Here is a 12824-nt window from a genome sequence, read left to right as displayed (position 1 = left end):
GGATGGAGTGTTGTTGAAGTTGAACGCCAGCCAGGGAGCAGACCCTGGGCGTTCAACGCCCCCAAATGGGCAGCATTGTTGGCGTTGAACGCTAGCCAGGGAGCAGCCCCTAGGCATTCAAACGCCAGTGCAGAGGGCAGGTAATCTAAATTTCCTAGCCTCTCAGGACCAGTGGGTCACACAGCATCTTCACCTACCCTACTTACTTTTACACTTCCCCATACACACTTTCCTATAAACCCTAGCCCAATCACATCCATATCACTTCCCCAAAACCATCATAACTCCCACCAATCCCCACCTACTTTAAAATCAAATTTTCCTCCTATTTACCCACCCATGGCCGAACCCAACCCTACCCCACTCCTATAAATACCCCTCTTCATAACCCTTCATACACACATCTCTCATACACTCATAAACCCCACTTTGCCGAGCCCTCTCTCTCCCTCTATCTCCTTCTATCTCCTTCTATTTTCTTCTTCTTCTACTCCATTCTTCTCTTTTCTTTATTTTTGCTCGAGGACGAGCAAAGTTTTAAGTTTGGTGTTGGAAAAGCCTAGCTTTTTTTCTTTTTATTCCCATTCATGGCACCTAAGGTTAGAGAATCCTCTAGAAAGAGGAAAGAAAAGGTAGTAGCCCCCACCTCTGAATCTTGGAAGATGGAGAGATTCATCACCAAAGCCCACCAAGACCACTTCTATGAAGTAGTGGCAGAGAAGAAATTGATCCCTGAGGTCCCTTTCAGGCTCAAGAAGAATGATTATCCGAAAATCCGAAGAGACATCCGGAGAAGAGGTTGTAAAGTCCTAACCAATCCCATTCAAGATGTTGAGATTTTAATGGTACAAGAGTTTTATGCTAATGCATGGGTTACTAAAAACCATGACACTAGTGTGAACCCAAATCCAAAGAATTAGAGCACCATGGTCTGAGAGAGAATCTTAGATTTCAGCCCAGAAAGTGTAAGATTTGCGTTCAACTTACCTCTAATGCAAGGAAACCCACATCCTTACACTAAAAGATTCAACTTTGATCAGAGATTGGATCAAGTGCTCTCAAACATCTGTGTGGAAGGAGCACAGTGGAAAAGGAATTCCTAAGGCTAGCCCATTCAACTAAGAAGGCTTGACCTAAAGCCTATAGCTAGAGGATGGTTGGAATTCATCAAACGCTCTATCATCCTTACTAGCAATCGGTCAGAAGTGACTGTTGATAGAGCCATCATGATCCCTTGCATCATGATTGAAAGTGATGTAGAAGTACATGGGGTGATTCCTCAAGAATTGTACAAGATAACTGAGAAGCCTTCCACCAATGCAAGGTTGGCATTCCTACACCTCATCTGTCATCTATGCAATTCAGTGGGAATTATCATAGAAGGAAATATCTCCATTGGGGAGGACAAGCCCATCACTAAGAAGAGGATGGAGCAAACAAGAGAGCATGCACAAGAGCCTATGCAGCCGCCTCAGCATGAGATCCCTAATATGCCCCCTAGGGATGTATTTTCCTCCTCAAAGCCATTGGGATCAATGGCAGACTTCTCTTGGAGAACTAAGCACTAACATGGAACAATTCCCTCAATGAAATAAGGGAAGACCAAAGATCTATTAGAGAAGATCAAAGGGCTATGAGGGAAGAACAACAAAGGCAAAGGAGTGACATTGAAGAGATCAAGCACCACATTGGATCCTCAAGGAGGAGTACTAGTCGCCACCATTAAAGGTGGATTCATTCTCTATATTTCCTTTCCTTTTATATTTCTCTATTTTCTGTTATGTTGTGTTATCTGTCTCTTTCTCCTGTTGCATGATCATTTGTATTGATGTCTTAAAGTTGTAAAATATTCTATATATCTCCCACCTTTCTTAAAAAGAAAATTTTATTTGAAAAGAATTGAGAGATACATGAATTTCAAGTTTATTATAAGAATAGTTTAATTATCTTGATGTGGTGGCATTGCTTTTGTTTTATGAATGTATGAATAAACAGGGCATATTTGAAATTGGAATTTTAGAATGTTGGCTTTTGAAAGAATGATGAAAAAGGAAAAGTATTGTTGGTAATTTGAAAAATCCAAAAATTGATTCTTGAAGCAAGAAAAACCAGCAAAAGGAAACAGAAAAAGCATGTTGAAAAGAAAAAAAAATTATATGCATGCGAAAAAGAAAGAAAAAAATAATAAATAATTAAAGCAAAAAAATCTATTACTGCCCAAAAATGCAGGAAAAGGAGGGCAAATTAAAAAAGTCAATAACCCTTTAAACCAAAAGGCAAGGATAAAGGATTCAAGGCTTTGAGCATCAATGGATAGGAGGGCCTAAAGGAATAAAATTCTGGCCTAAGCGGCTCAACCGAGCTGTCCCTAACCATGTGCTTGTGGCATGAAGATGTCAAGTGAAAAGCTTGAAACTGAGCGATTAAAGTCGTGATCCAAAGCAAAAAGAGTGTGCTTAAGAACTTTGGACACCTCTATCTAGGGATTCTAGCAAAGTTGAATCACAATCCGAAAGGGTTCACCCAGTTAAAGTGTCTGTGGCATGTTTATATCCGGTGGTAATACTGGAATACAAAGTGTTTAGGATCACAGTCAAGACTCTAAAAAGCTGTGTTCAAGAATAAAAAAGAACTGAACTAGGAGAGTCAATAAAATCATCTGGATTCTAAGTTCCTAAAGAGACTAACATTTCTGAGTTTCAATGGATAGTGAGATGCCAAAATTATTCAGAAGCAAAAAGCTTCTAAGTCTCACTCATCTAATTGAAACTGAGCTTCATTGAAAACTTAGAGATTTGTTGAATCTTACTTTTCTTTTTATCCTACTGTATTTTTAGTTGCTTTGGGGCAAGCAACAGTTTAAGTTTGGTGTTGTGATGAGTAGATATTTTATACGCTTTTTGGCATTACTTTCATATAGTTTTTAGTATATTTTGTTTAGTTTTTATTAAGTTTTCATAGGTTTTAGTGTTAAATTCATATTTTTGGAATCTACTTAGAGTTTCTGTGTTTTTGTAAAATTTCAGGTATTTTTTTGATGAAGTTGAGGAGCTGGAGTAAAAGTCTGATTCAGAGACAGAGAAAGCACTGCAGATGCCGTCTGGATCTGACCTCCTTGCACTCGGAAGAGCTTTTCTGGAGTTACAGAAGTCCAAATGGAGCGTTCTCAATGGCTATGGAAATCTGACTTTCAGAGCTTTCCAAAAATGTATAATAGTTTATACTTTTCTTCAGATTAGAAGGCCTAAAACTAGCATCCAACGCCAGCCCCCTGCCCCCGTTTCAGGCGTCCAGCGCCCAAAGAGAAGATACCAGCGTCCAAATGCCCAAAGAGGACCCCCTAGCCAGCGTTCAATGCCCTAGAGGCCTCTTAGCCCAAACACTCACCAAGTGGGCCCTGGAAATGGATTTTAGCACTAAAAGACTATTTTACCCTTACTAGTCATTAGTTTAGTATTTAAAGCAGAAGATCACTCTTTGTTAAGGATCTTCGCCTATCATTTACCATATTTTCGTTTTACACATTGTATTTTCTATCAGTATGAGTTTTTAAACCTCCTAGGTTGAGCGGAGGAGCCCTGCTGAGTTTTATGGATTAATAAAAGTATTATTGTTTCTCTTTAATCTGTGTTTGATTCTCTATTCTAAGATATATCTTCGTTCTTCATCAATATGAATGCGTTGAACTGGCACAAAGATATCACATTCTACATGGGTTCAGAGTGAGTCTTTCATCGGACAATGATGAACCACCATCTTTATTATACATCTCTCAGACGGCTAATCCACGACTTCGTTGGGGACTTCTCGAGACATCCGTTCAGCCGATTTACGGGGAGATTAGGGTCTCTGTGGTAGAGGCTAAAACCCAAGGTGCCACATCCTCCGATCTGGAAGATTCGACCTTGTCTGTTGCATTTTAGGTAGGATCACCAAGGAGAATAAACTACAGGAGCTTCACCCTCAATAAAAATGGATCCGCACTAACCCTGGGGTTCAGATCTGGAGGAGTATTGGCGGCTGCTCAAACCAGCGTCAATCACATACAGCCTGCCATAGAAGGAATCATTCACAATTGAAGAAGACTGTAATACCAGAGTTAATCCAGAAGGACAAAGCATCTCCAAACCTTAACCAATTCCTTATCCCTGTTTACATTCCAATTCACAAAGTATTTTATACACTTTTCTTTATTCCTGTAATGCAATTAAGCCTTAATCCACCAATTATTCTATCCACCTGACTAAGACCTACAAGATAACCATAGCTTGCTTCAAACCACAATCTTCGTAGGATCGACCCTGACTTACTTAGGTATTACTTGGACGACCTAGTGCACTTGCTAGTTCAGTTGTACGAAGCATGGGGATTCGTGCACCATGTATTGAGAGATTTTCATGATTTTGATAGTTTATGTGTAATCTAGGATTGGGTAATCATTAGATTTTGCCCCAATCATCGGTGAGTAAGGTAAGAAACTACTAAACCCTTATGAATTATTGAATTAGTGAACCCTAGCATTAATTATGATGAAAATTGTATGAAATTCGATTGAGTACGTGTGAATTAAAGTTAAATTGGTGAACTTCAGTACTTGGAATAAAGCTTTGGTGGCTGAAACTTATTGGATTTGATTGGAAATCTTGAAAGCTTGTGAAAAAAATATTATTGTGGTGTTTTGAGCTTAGGAGAAATTGGCCAAGGTATGGTGTAACACCCGAATATTTAAATCCTTATACTCGAGTCATAAGTCAATGATAACAAGGTGGTACGACTCTCAGGTGGATTTTTTAATACATAGTCATAAGTATAATCGAAAGTAGTGTATGTTAACCGAGAAGCCTGAAAAGAGTAAAAATAAAATCACGAAGTCGTAAAACTCACATAAGCGATAAGATAAAACAAAATATTGATATACAACATAGATAAATAGTCACTAGTCGTGACCCGCGAAGTTCAGGCCGGCTAGGTACAGAATAAAAATAATTTGACAACACTAGGTCCTATCTCTCCCAAAATATGCATAAAGCCTCTATAGGCAAGTTCCAAAAGAGGTTAATATATAATATAAGTTTTTCAATATAAAGATGGAGAGATCCTAAACAAAATATAAAGTAGAAAAATACAAAGGTCTTCGCTATCTTTCAGACAAACCGTAACTCAATGTTGAGCACCTGGACTTGCATCTGAAAAATAAGAGATATATACGGAATGAGAACCCCCGACCCATGGGTTCTGAGTACGGTAAAAGTGCCAAATAAATACAATGCATTGTAATAAAAACTCACAAAGCATCCAAAACTCCATTGGTCAATTATTCATCCTAAGTTCTCACTAATCCATGAATTAGGCAACCGTTCTAGGTGATATTAATCTAGGCCACACCTCATCTTTCTCTTCTTTTCAAACCTCTCATCACTCAATTCATAACAACTATAACCAGTAATTCAGACTTAGTACTCCAATTACCAATTGTCTCATTCTCTACCTGGAGCAAGTGAAATCACTTCACTACATCTACCCAGGGAGCTCAAATTATCTCATTTAATAATCATTATCATTATTTAATTATATCGTCAAATCATCGAGTTAAGAACAGCCCTCAGTGTCAACCGACACCAGCATGAGGGACCTCTCAGTTGTACAAACACAAGCAATACAGACAAGTAATACACAATTAAGGTACAATTAGAACAAGTAGCATTTACTCAAGTAACATATCATATATGAATAGTTTAGCAATCCAAAACAAAAAGGTAAACCCAAACAAGTCAAACAAATACAAATGATGTATGCCTACCCTATGGCTGATGATATCATCTGTCAGTTACAAAGCCAACCCGACATGTCCTAGTAGCTAACCATTGGATAGTAGGGGTGGCAACACTATCCGAACCCGCGGGTACCCACCCCGCTCCTACCCGCTCGGGGCGGGTAATTACCCGTCCCCGCACCGGGGCGGGTTCTTGGGCGGGGCGGGGCAGGGTCGGGTTTAGGTTAAACCCGCCCCTACCCGCCCCGGTATATATAATATATATATATAAATATATATATTTTTAATATATAATATATGTAACATATATAAAATAATTAGTAAAATGATTACTAATATTATATCATATATAAATTTTGACTTTAATTTATGTTATGTATGTAAATGGTGGTTATATAATTTTTAAAATTTTATTTTATTTGTTGAATTTAATAATTATAGGGGCGGGTAGGGGCGGGACGGGTACCCGCAGGGGCGGGTTAGGGTTTAACATTTTACTACCCGCGGGTAGGGCGGGGCGGGTTTTATGCGGGTTTTTTGTCAGGCGGGGCGGGGTCGGGTAGAGCAAAAACTCGCCCCTACCCGCCCCGTTGCCACCCCTATTGGATAGTCCCTGTGAGCACACATCCCCAAACTCAAAAATCAAAATAAAATATCCATGGGGGAGAGATCATCCGGAAAGGTATAAGTGTCCGGCCACATCTTACGACGCAGGGTCAACAGAATCTCGAATCTCAACCTGGAGCAAGTGGATCCGACCCACTGCATCTCCCCAAGGAAATCTGAAACTCAGATAATTTCACAAAATCTCAAATTATCCTCGACTAGGAGTAAGTGAGGGCTAAGCACTGCATCTACCCCAAGAGTTCAGACCAAACTCAGAGCAAGCGGAATCACTCTAAAACTGCGTATGCATGCTTTCAAAAATATACACAGCATATGTATGCGCACAAGGCTGGGCGTGCGCACACAAACCCGAAACCAAAAATTCTGCAACATCACAGAATTCATATACTGGATACCAACTTTCGACGATCATATCTTTCTCTACAAAATTAAGATTTCTACAAAATTGATACCATTTTAAAGCTCTTTGAATTGTATTTATTTTGATACAAAAATCATTAAATTTCAAAAATCGTGGCTCAAGATATGAAACGTCAAAATTCACTAAAAATCCATTTTTACCAAAAATCTCTAAACCTCAATTTTACCAAATTTTCAATCCAACATCACTTATTCCACATTCAAAGCAGTCCTAATGCGCTTAATTCATATTCATATACCTTTTCATCATTCCAACACCTGGCATCACATAGATCTTCCATTCCATACCTACATTCTACTTATAAAAATGTAAACCTCAACAATATACATCATAAAAACATCATTCCACCATCCTATATCCACATCACCAAGCCTCTTCATTTATTAACATCCACAAGCATACAAACCCAATATCGCTACCCAACATTATCATCATTTAACTTTCATCTCAAAAATCAACAACAATATCACACTCATCAAAATCATCATGCATTATCACACAATACACACATCAACTCACCTTCCTTACCTCCTCCGGCCTCTGGCCCAAAATTCACCAATCAATATATATATACATACATGTATAACTCATAATTCACACAATTCCTTATCAAATACAAAATCCAACAACACACCAATTATGCACTATTACACTAATCTCATCCAAACCTTCAATTACCACAATATACCATCTACGCACATCAAATTCATCCAAATACATAATTCAAACCTAATCCTAAGGACATTTAACCTAGGAATCCTCATCACATCTCACGGTACCTAAATGAAACTTAAACCGTACCTCTTGGAAGTCAAATTTAAGTTCTCACTTGGGAATCTCCACCAAAACTCAGCTCCAAGCTCCACCAAATACTTTCACAAGCAAGATTCAAGTTCCAAAAGTGTATCCAATTCTCTAATACACACATTACATACATACATCAACTTAGGGCTAACTAAATATCATAAATTACAAGGGTTAGAGGGTCCCTTCCCTTAACCCACGAATTTGGTTGATGGAATTCACCAATAGCTCATAGTAGAGCACCCCTAAACAACCAAACTCATAAGATTTCCTCAAAACCCAAACCAAATTCAAAATACCAAAGAAAAAACGAAACTGCGAAGATTTCATTGAGAAACTTATCACATAACCTAGATAGACATGAAGAGTTCGTCGAGGGCAACGCGTGGCCGCAAACGGCTCGTTAATCAAAACACCAGAGAGAAAGTTATGGTGGTTTAAAGATCAAGAGGGGTTAGGGTTTTCTCTTTTCCCTTCTCAGCTATGGTGTTGTGTTTATGAGGGTGAAGCGGTTGAATAGGAGTTCATTTAAGCTTATATATTGGTTGGGCTTGGGTCCAATTTGGGCCCGGTCCAACCCGTTAGCATTTTGGCTCCTTTAGCCCAATTTTGGGCCAAACCTTTAGAACTAGTGCACGGTTTTGAATTCTAATTATTTTTCTAAGGTTTTCTACTATTTTTAATTATTCTCACATAGTACTGGACAGACTTAAACCGGTTAGGCCGGTTATTCTGCCGTTTCACGGTCTGACGCGATTTTTCGCAAAAATTAGATTTTTTAACTCAGAAAATTTCTCTGAGTCCAAATATTATATTTATATTTCCTAATTAATATTCTAAATTTTTGGATCCTATTTTGGGCGATTAATTTAATTAATTAAGTGGTTAATTAATCGTGATTCTTACATTCTCTCCACCAAATAAGAAATTTTGTTCTCAAAATTTGGTTCTTAAAAGGAATAAGACTTAACTAAACTACTATTTGAAAAACTCTTTAAATTCAACCAAACCCACATTATTCACCCTAACCTTTATTATGAATTTAGATACCTAATCGCCTTCCTCACCGCTTAAATGAATCTCAAATCTTACTATCAGCTTTAGCAATCCTACCATCACATTTAGCATCCCCTTTCATCAACCCTTCTATAACTTTCAATCAAAACAATGACCTAAAATCTCCCGGGCTCTTTAAGCCATTACTAAAACTAATGGAACTTTCTAAAGTCAAAATTTTCTGCCCTTTATAATTTGCACTTAGTCTAGTAACAACATAAACTTAGCATTCATCATTCAACATCCATCGCGCATTCAAGCCTAAAAAATTGTTTTTCATTGCCTTTTATTGTTTCGTCACCATCCTGTCCTTACTATGCCAATGCTTCAGCTGCGTCACTCTGATTTTTCATCTAATACTAATCCTATCACTTATCTCCTTAAGTACTAAACCACAACTTAGCATGACATACATGCACTAGATTTCTATCTATGATAGCCAAAATCAGATACCAACTCAAGCATACTTTTAACACGTTGTTACCGATCTTTCATTTACCTCTTCCCAAACTGTTGGATTGAGCGGCGTCCTCCGCAGCATAGTGAACACACAACCTAGTCGTTGGGCCTTGGCAGCATTCCGGTTGGCTTTCTCAAGACAGTTCCAAGACATGTGTCTAGCTCCTCCACAACTATAGCAAAGTCCCAATCCAACTCGACACGGAGTTCCCCGATGATAGCTTCCACACCGCCTATGAGTTATTTCATTCTGAGGTTGCTTTCCATACCTCCTCCCTTGATGATTGTTGTTGTTGTTGTTGTTCCTTTGAAAGTTATCTTGGCCTTGCTGGGGCTGTGGATTGTACCCTCCTCTCTTAAAATCCTAACCCCGTGGAGCAAGGTACCTCGCACCCTCTCGGCCATGGTTACCACCACAGTTGGTGTTAGCAGTTGCATTCCTCATTAAGCTATCTTCCACCACACGGCTCTTGTTGACTAATTCCGCAAAGTTCTTGACCTCAAGAGGCGCCACAGCTCTCATAATGTCATCCCTCAGGCTATCTTGGTACTTCATGCATTTCCATTCCTTATACCCTTCAGGGGCACCTTGACAAACCCTTGAAAATCGGCACAACTCCTCAAATTTGCTCGTGTAAGCCGCCACAGTCATAGATCCTTGCTTCAATTGTAGTAATTCCAATTCCTTAGCCTGCCTCACAGAGTTTGGGAAGTACTTCTTGTAAAACTCCTCTTTGAACCTCTCCCATGTGATAGCCTCATCTATATTTCCTTGCTGCAGCAGACGGTGAGCTCCTTGCCACCAGTGTTGTGCTTCCCTAAGCAGTTGGTAAGCAGCAAATTCGACTAGCTGATCCTTCGGTACCTATTGTGCTTGCATTGCCCTCTCTATTGCCTGGAACCAGTTATTGGCTTCCGTTGGATTAGTTGATCCACTAAAAGCAGGGGGATTAACCTTCAGAAAGGTTGCCAGTATCATCGAACCTGCAACTAAGCTTCCTCCAGCTCCGTTACCATTCCCATTCATTCTCGCCATAGCTTCATTGGTAGCCGCCGTATTCGTATGGCATTCACCAGATTAGCCATAGCAGCCAAAAGCGCGGCTTGGTTGTCCACCGGCGCGTTTTCTTCACATTCTCTCCGTCCGCGACCCCGTCCACGAGTTGCCATTTCGAGTCCTATCCACACAAAACAAATAATATCAAGGTGATCGGTCTCAATATCTCAAGTTAAGTACTTCAATTCCCCAAAAGTATACTCATAGACTTCATGCTAAACACATCAATCAGATATCCTAAATAGCACAGGCACAGACTCAGAGTATGCATTGAAGCATAAGCAGTCCCTCCCTCAGACTCACGAGGACGAACTGCTCTAATACCATAAATGTAACACCCTAATATTCAAATCCTTATGCTGGAGTCATAAGTCAATGATAATAAGGTGCTACGACTCTCAGGTGGATTTTTAATACATAGTTATAAGTATAATCGAAAGGAGTATTAACCAAGAACCAGAAAAGACTAAAAATAAAATCACGAAGTCGTAAAACTCACGTAAAGGACAATTAAAATGAAGATAAAGCTTGATCTCAAACGTATAAAGATAAGTTTGTAGGGAAGAATAAGATAAAACAAAATATTGATATACAACATAGATAAATAGTCACTAGTCGCGACCCGCGAAGTTTAGGCTGACTAGGTACAGAATAAAAATAATTTGACAACATTAGGTCCTATCTCTCCCAAAATATACATAAAGCCTCTATAGGCAAGTTCCAAAAGAGGTTAATACATAATATAAGTTTTTCAATATAAAGATGGAGAGATCCTAAACAAAATATAAAGCAGAAAAATAAAAAGGTCTTTGCTGTCTTTCAAACAAATCGTAACTCACTGTTGAGCACCTGGACCTGCATCTGAAAAACAAGAGATATATACGGAATGAGAACCCCTGACCCATGGGTTCCCAGTATGGTAAAAGTGCCAAATAAATACAATGCATTGTAATAAAAACTCACAGCATCCTAAACTCCCCAAGTCAATTATTCATCATAGGTTCTCACTAATCCATGAATTAGGCAACCGTTCTAGGTGATACTAAGTCAAGGCCACACCTCATCTTTCTCTTCTTTTCAAACCTCTCATCACTCAATTCATAACAACTATAACCAGTAATTCAGACTGAGTACTCCAATTACCAATTGTCTCATTCTCTACCCGGAGCAAGTGAAATCACTTCACTGCATCTACCCAGGGAGCTCAAATTATCTCATTTAATAATTATTATCATTATTTAATTATATCATCAACTCATCGCGTCAAGAACAGCCCTCAGCGTCAACCGACTGATAAACCCATATTTTATGATATATTTTGTGTCTAATTTAAGTGATTTATTCAATTCTTCACTCACTTATTCATATAAATTGCATGGCTTTACTTTCCCTTCCTTATTATGTGATGAAAGTGAAAAACATGTTTCTTATGCTTTAAAAGTAATTACTTTAATTACCCTTTATTTCCATTCGATGCCGTGATTCGTGTGTTGAGTAGTTTCAGATCTTCTAAGGCAGGAATGACTTAAAGGATGGAAAGGGAACATACAAAAATGGAAGGAAAGCAAAAAACGGAGTTTTTGAAGAAACTGGCAGCGACGCGATCGCATGGATGACGCGGCCGCGTGCCAGCGCAAAATGGCAGTGACGCAACTGCGTGCTTGACGCGATCGCGTGCCTTAAGCGAGACGCATATGACGCGGACGCATGACTGAAGCGACCGCGTGACAAGGAAAACTCCAAATGACGCGACCGCGTAGCCCACGCGGACGCGTGACAGAGGCCACGCACCAGAAAGTACGGAAAATGCTCCCAACAATTTCTGAGGCCCTTTTTGGCCCAAATCCAAGTCCACAAGGCACAGATCAGAGGTTATGAAGTGGGGGAATGCATCCATTCAGAGGAGAGTCTCCAATTAGTTAGTATTGATGAATTAGATGTAGTTTGGAGGGAGAGGTTCTCTCCTCTCTCTTTTAGGATTTAGAATTAGGATTTCTTTTGCTTTCAGGATTATCTCTTCTTATCAGGTTCAACATTCCTTTTTATTTATCTTTTCAATTTAGTTTATGAATTCTTCTATGTCACAGATTATTCTTTGAATTAATGTTATTTGAGGTATTTCAGTTTATCATTGCTCTCTTTTATTTATGTTACTGTTGCTTCCAATCTGAAGACATTTTTATTCCAGTAGATTTACCTTTTCCCTTTTTGGTCTTGGTTAAGAAATCAGTAACTCAGGAGTTATCAAACTCAACATGATTGATAATTGTTATCTTTGCTAATTGAATTGAACTTCATAATCCCAACCTTTCCTTAGGGATTAACTAGGATTTGAAGATCAAACTAATTAGTCACTTGACCTTCCCTTGCTCAAGTAAAGGCTAACTAAGTGGAAATAGGATTCAATCTTCATCATCATTGATAAGGATAACTAGGATAGGACTTCTAATTTCTCATACCTTGCCAAAAGTCTATTTTACAGTTATTTATTTATTTTATAGTCTTTTACTTATTTTAATTGCAATTTAAATTACTTGTTCCTCATCTTCAAAACCCCGATTTACAATCTTCATAACCAATAATAAGAACATACTTCCCTGCAGTTCCTTGAGAAGACGACCCGAGGT

The 12824-nt window shown here is 38.8% G+C and overlaps 1 pseudogene; it reads right to left on the bottom strand.

Annotated features, from left to right (window-relative positions):
* Positions 1-9150: 9150 nt before the first annotated feature.
* LOC148562375 (uncharacterized) lies at positions 9151-10310 on the bottom strand (annotated as a pseudogene).
* Between the last annotated feature and the right edge of the window lie 2514 nt (positions 10311-12824).

Source organism: Arachis ipaensis, chromosome B6 (genome assembly GCF_059453495.1).
Source record: "Arachis ipaensis isolate K30076 ecotype BB chromosome B6, ASM5945349v1, whole genome shotgun sequence".
NCBI classification, from domain to species: Eukaryota; Viridiplantae; Streptophyta; class Magnoliopsida; order Fabales; family Fabaceae; genus Arachis; species Arachis ipaensis.
Note: the sequence above shows the minus strand (reverse complement) of the source record. Positions and strands in the feature narration are given on the sequence as shown.